Raw genomic sequence first — 6,413 nt, forward strand, 5'->3', positions numbered from 1 at the left:
CGGTCTTTGCCGAGGTTAGGGTCCATGTTTCTTGGTATTGGTGCACCCTGAGCGTGCTGCGGTACTCATCGGGGATCGTTTCAGTTCATAATATTTCTCGAATTTGCTCGGTGTAGTCCAGTTTCTTTGAAAGATCTCGGCCTGTGGGGGTCTGGTGTAGTCTGCGCATTTGGGCAACATGCTGCGCTTCCCGTAGTTCTTCGAACGTGTTGAGCAGTCCCAAGGTTAACAGCTTTTCAGTTAAGGTGTCATGGGGTAGTTGAAGCGCGGTTTTATACGCTTTGCGTAAAATCGCGTCCGCCTGTTGTATTTCACTCTTGATATGATTTTAGTATGCGAGACTCTATGTCGCCCGGCTGACCACTAGGCCCTGACCAGCTTGAGTGTGTCTTCTCGCATGTCATGGCGTCTATGTGAGATGCGCGTCATCATGGGGGCCACTTGAAGTGTAGATGCCTTTAATAGCGAAATGGTATTAGTAGAGCGCTGACTTTTCTGTATCCACATCCCTAGGACCAGTATGAGTGTCTTCTCTGGTATTGGTTCTGCTTCGAGGTAGACTTGTAGTCGAAGTTCTTTACTGGTAGGGACTGTTCGACTCTGTTTTCCTCTCCTCACCCGTAAGAGCTCAGACTTTTCGGTCGAGCATGCCAGCCCTCTTGATGTGACGTAGCTTTCCCTCGCAGGTGGCCGCTTCTTGTAGCCTATTCCCTTTCACGACGAGTGAGCCAGTATTAGTTCATATTGTAATGTCGGCATAAATGACGTGGTGGATGTCCACGATTTTTTTTAGTTGCTTCTCCAGTGCGATCAAAATCACGTTGAATAGCGTGGGTGAAATGACCGACCCTTGAGGTGTTCCATTGTTAGGCGTTCGAAACTTCTAGGACAGAAGTTCTCCTATAACGATGGTTGCAGTTCTGTTTGATAGAAAGGCTTTGACGAGGCTGTGAATCCTCCGCGCGCAGTTCAGGTCGTCCAGGCCCGTAAGGATTGCTTCGTGGCAAACATTGTCAAAAGCCGCTTTGATGTCTAGGGCCATTATTACGTTTTCTCCGTCCCTGGGAATGTTCCGAAGTACACCTTCATATAATTGAAGGAGTACGTCTTGACCTGATAATTTTGCTCCAAAGCCGAACATGCTGTGAGGAATCAGTTCGTTGTCTTTAATGTAGTTTTGAAGTTTCTGCGTTACCACTCGCACGTATAGTTTTCCCAGGCATGACGTAAGCGAGATCGGTCTGAGGTTTTCTATCTGCAGTTTCTTGCCTGGCTTGGGTATCATCATCACTTCGGCATGTTTCCACTCCACGGGGACAGTTTCAGCTTCCCACTGTTTGTTGAGGAAGTCTATCAGTTCAGCGACCAGTGCATCGCTGAGGCTGCGGATGAGTGCGTTGTTTATCTTATCCGCACCCGCGGCCGTATTTCTGGTGGTGTTTCGCATGACACCGTAGCCCTCTTCTCGTGTGATGGGTCTGTCCAGATTAGCGTTATCGTCTCCCCAGTACTCCAATGTATAGGTCGGCAGGTGTGTGTAGCCAAACCATTTGGCGCGCACTTTGTCGAGGAGTTCCGAGTCAGTTCCCTGCAACTGTTGAATCAACCGCGATATAAATTTCTTGGTTTCAGCTTTGGTCTTAGTCGGATCAAAGAGCGCTCTAAGGATGCACCAAGTCCGTGCCGTGCTTAGCGTCCCAGTAAGAGAATCGCTGAATTGTTGCCAATATTGTTTTGGCAGGTGTGTGGCCTTTTCCTCTGCTTTCGCTGAAATTTCGGCGATTTTAAACTCAGGTTTCCTGTTATGTTTTTGTTTTTTCCACCTCCTGGTGAGACGCCGCCTAGCATCCCAGAGTTCGAGCACCCGACCCTCCACCTTTGGTGTTTCTGCTGTTCGGTTTATGGTTTAGCTGTACTTGTCTTGCGTATCCCTAGCATGGTTTCCTAGTCCTTTAACGACTGTATGCTATTCGCGGTAAGGTTACTATCGCATATTTCGCGCAAAGCATTCCAGTCCGTTATTTTTGCCGTGCCCAACTGGCGTCTCAGCCTGTCTGAGGTTACTTGCGTCTTGAGTACGTAGTGGTCGCTGCCTAAATTTTCCAATAGGTTCTTTCATTCGGTTTGTCCACTTCCTCTTACGAATGTGAGATCGGGGCAGGTGTCGATGCTGGCGCTATTTGCAACCCTGGTAGGAGTTGCTGGGCCCGTGAGTAGGTGGCAGTTGACGTTATCTGCAACCTCAGCTAGCGTTTTGCCTTTAATGCTGGCTTTTTGGTACCCCCTCCTCTTGTCCATGGCGTTAAAATCCCCGAAGGTTATTAGCGTATTGTTTTTCGCTAGTCTGTGGGCAGCGTGAAAAAGTTTAAAAGCTTTTGCTTTTTTTTTGCTTCAGGGGGCTGTACACGTTGACGATGAACACATTTCCCCTTGTCCTTTTCTTTTTCTGTATGATCTCTACAATCACAAGCTCAATGTCAGCGTCGGGCATGCTGTCGTGGTTGATAGCTATGACTGCCTTGCTCACTCAGATAGCTGTCTTTCCCTTTATGCGGCTGTCGTAGCATGTGTATCCCGTGAGAGCGGGTGTCGCGCCTGTTTCTTGAAGTGCGATAACGTCAGGCGAAGTCGGCTAAGTGTGAATGAATTGTTTTATGTGGCCTTGTTCCTCGCAATAGCCCCTGCAGTTCCAATGTCATATGTCTAAGATGCCTTTTTTGCTTTGGTTTCAGTTAGCCATAATTTAGGTTCTTGAGCTTGGGCAATTGTCCGTTCCCTAGGATGTAGGTGGATTGGGGAGTGCTGCTAACGCAGGGCGGTTGTAGGCCTTTTACTTAATATTCTCTGAGTATTTGTTTTTCCGGAAGGCACTCCGTAGCTCCGCTAGTTGTCCTTGTACCTGATGCATCATTTGTTGCATCATTTGTTGCATCTGTTGTATTTTCGCTTTGAAGTTTGAGCGTGCCTCAACGCTCATCTGCAGCGAGGAGTGCGTTTCTGTAGCGTTCGACAGCGGGTAGCTGTTGGATTTAAGGTCTTGTATTATCTTTGTGATTTCCGAAATTTGGCGTTCCAACTCGTTCTGTTTAACGCGGGCAAGTTCTAGTTCGCGCTTAAGGGCTGCTTTCTCGGCTTCTTCATGCTCAATGTCACGGTTGCATGCATTGTTTGTATTGGTACTGTGTTTGCTACCGTGCGGAAAATGCTTTCGCCTCTATGAACTTTAGGCTGTCAAAGTGCCCCCTGAGATGCCGCTGCCGCTGTGATTGCCGCGCCGTTGTTTCCACAATTATACTCTGGTGGTGGTGGTGAAAATATTTTAATGAAATTGCTTAGGAAGTTGTAGCGGCGGGTAGAGCTCTTAGTCCTGAACCCCAATGCCGTAGGCAGCTTTCCGGGCTCTTTCGATGAGTCGCTTTTGACTCGTTTCGTCCGAGCTGGTCACAGCTGCCTCTCACCCCTCCTACGTTTCCTGGTTATTGACAGTGACCGCCGGATTTGGTTGGCAGGCACATACCATATGGTACAGGTCCTCCTTCTCCCCGCAGAACTTGCATTGTGAGTGAAATGACTCCGGGTGTATTGCGTGTAGTCTTCGTGGATTGTTGTAAGTGTTGGTCTGTAGCTTTCGAAAGTGTAGCTCCTCCTCTGTGTCCAATGTCTTAGCCGGCGGAGGGTAAACTCGACGGAATAATCTTAAGTGCTGAAGTATGTCGTTATAAGTTAGGACTGGGGTAGGAGGTGCCACGGCATCCGCACTGGGAGCCCGGGGGAGAAATTCTCGAGCTGAGGCATGTGCGCTCTCGTTCCCTGGGATGCCTTGGTGACCTGGTACCCATATTAAGTGTTTGTGCGTGGGTTAGTAGCCACGGGTGTAGCTGTCTTGCAGGATTTTAGCTGCTAGTGGTGAGATCCTGCCCATGAGGTAATTGCGATACGCTGTCTGTGAATCTGTTGAGAATTTGCGGAGGTCGCAGCGGAGCACCAGACAGAGACGACCAGCGTGTCAGGCTTCTAGTTCCGAACTGCGCGTGCCGGGCGTGCGCTCCGAGCACGCGCTGTCGTTCTTTATTTTCTTTTGTCGCGGGAACGCCGATCTCAGCGCCGGCGCTTTATAGCGTCGCCGGGCGCTACAGGGCCCCCCGCCTAGACGGAACGTCGAAATGTGGACTCGGTGGAAGAGAGGAGGGAATGAGTGTCCAGTAAGTTCATGTCAGGGTCCGGGAAGAGCCGTCGGGTGGAGGACGCGGGCTCAGGTGGACGAGCCTGGCTGCTGCGCAACGGGCGAATGATGCAGGGTAGCGAGCTGACAATGGACATGGAGGCAGGGGAGGCCATGGTCAGGCCGTCACCGGCTGTAGTGCTGCCCGCTGACACAAGTGTCAGCGATGTTGGAGTGTTGCGGCTGATGTCCATGGGGATCTGACGCACCGTGTACGCGATCACAAGCACAGGAGCGGCCGAAACGGCTCCATGGACTGACAGCAGATGTGGTGGGACCGTCGACACAACGGTGACAGCTGTGACGATGCCGGAGCAAGTTGCTGGGCTCAATCCAAGGTGCTTGGATGAAACGGGAGTAACAGTCCGGAGCACCTCGCCAGTGTCTATGCGCGTGTGGGCATGATCAGCTGTGGGTGTCTGCAAGAAGGTTGTGGCAGTGACAGGCGTGTAGTTGAGACTGCTACATCAGACGGCTGGCGGACAGCAACAGGCACAGCTGGTGGTTGGACAGTTGCTGCACTACTCGGTGCGGGTAGCTCGACCATTCGGTGCCGAGGGTGGCTCAAGTCAGGCACCAAAGCAGACGCTTGCTGCAGCGGTGTCGAGCTGCCAGGGTCAGAATCCGAGAAGCAGTTGATCGTACTGAGGGCTTGGGGTGGGGCCTCTGGGGCAGGCGGTGTGGCTGCCTGGGTAGTGGAATTGGTATCTGACAGATGCTGTGGTGGCGGCTTCGACCTCACAGCAGAGGCCTGCAGAGCTGTTGGCGGTAGTGACGAGGTAGATGGGGATGCCGGAAGCCTCGGCACGGCTGCTGCCGCAGAGTCGTCTTTGGCTGCAGGAGGCTCTGGCGACAACGCCACTGAAGCGCAAAGAGGCAGGGCCAGAGACGCGGGTACGATATTAGTGGGAGAAGGACGCGAGGCGAAGCTCGTGCGGATCCGACCTGGTGTGGCGTCGGCCGGGAAGCTGGCACACAGAGTACGCCGGGGATCACGTCCGGGTCACCACTGTTGAGGATTTGCGGAGGTCGCAGCGGAGCACCAGACAGAGACGACCAGCGTGGCAGGCTTCTAGTTCCGAACTGCGCGTGCCGGGCGTGCGCTCCGAGCACGCGCTGTCGTTCTTTATTTTCTTTTGTCGCGGGAACGCCGATCTCAGCGCCGGCGCTTTATAGCGTCGCCGAGCGCTACAAATCTGTAAGAATATATTCCGAGCTAGTGTGTGTTGCAGCTAAAGCAATCGCCACTTCTTCCGCAGGCAGTATGTCCTGGCCAGCGAGTACTAGTCCGTCCATTGTTTTATTTTCGCGCACTACCGCGACGGCCGTCATTCCCTGCTCGGGACCCGCAGCATCGACACAGAACACGCCTTCGCGCCCGCCGTAGTGCCTTTTCATAGCTTTGGCTTGTGCTGGTCGTCTTGACTGGTGAATGTTGGGGTGCTTATTCCCGGGTAGTGACGTTGCCTTGAATTGTCCTCTCCATTAGGCTGGAATGTCGTTTTTAGCATCTAGCTATCGGGGACAATTAATGTTTAAATCAGTGAGGACTTGTCGGCCAGTCCAACTAGTGGAATGCCGTAGCACCTGCGCCGTGAGGTGTGCCTCTATTAACTCCTCTATCGCGTCGTGCGCTCCCAGTCTTGAGAGCCGGTCCGTCGACGGCGCAAGAGGGAGTCCCAGGGCCTTCTTGTAGGCTGTTCTGATTATGACGTCGAGGTTTTTGATGCCACCCTTCTTGAGGCGGAAGTAGGGCGCTGCATAGACGATGCGGCGTACGACGGAAGTCTGCACCAGTCGCATACTATTTTCTCGCATCCATGATTTCCGCGTTGTTATCTTGGCGACTTGCTCGCTCACGAGCCGTAGTTTCTGGAGGGTGAGGAGGTTGTTGCTGTTGCTATTTATGTAGAGACATAGTATCTTGAGTGTCCGAACTTCCTTGATGGGCGAGTTGTGAACGCGGATGTTGATAGTGTCCTGATTATTGCGTTGACGGAAGACTCGGGAGAGAAATTTATTCCACGTAAACACGCAAACCGGCTAAGGTCAGGCGGCGGCGGCCGTGGTGAGGAGGTTCTAGTGACTTCACTTGGTTTTCGCACATGCGCAGAACTGGCGGCTCCCGCACACGCGAAACTCGGCTCTGACCCGCGTAGTGCAGCTTTTCGCTACAAAGGACACAATGAAC

Source organism: Amblyomma mixtum, chromosome 2 (assembly GCF_055824585.1).
Source record: "Amblyomma mixtum isolate Tamu chromosome 2, ASM5582458v1, whole genome shotgun sequence".
In the NCBI taxonomy this organism is placed as follows: domain Eukaryota; kingdom Metazoa; phylum Arthropoda; class Arachnida; order Ixodida; family Ixodidae; genus Amblyomma; species Amblyomma mixtum.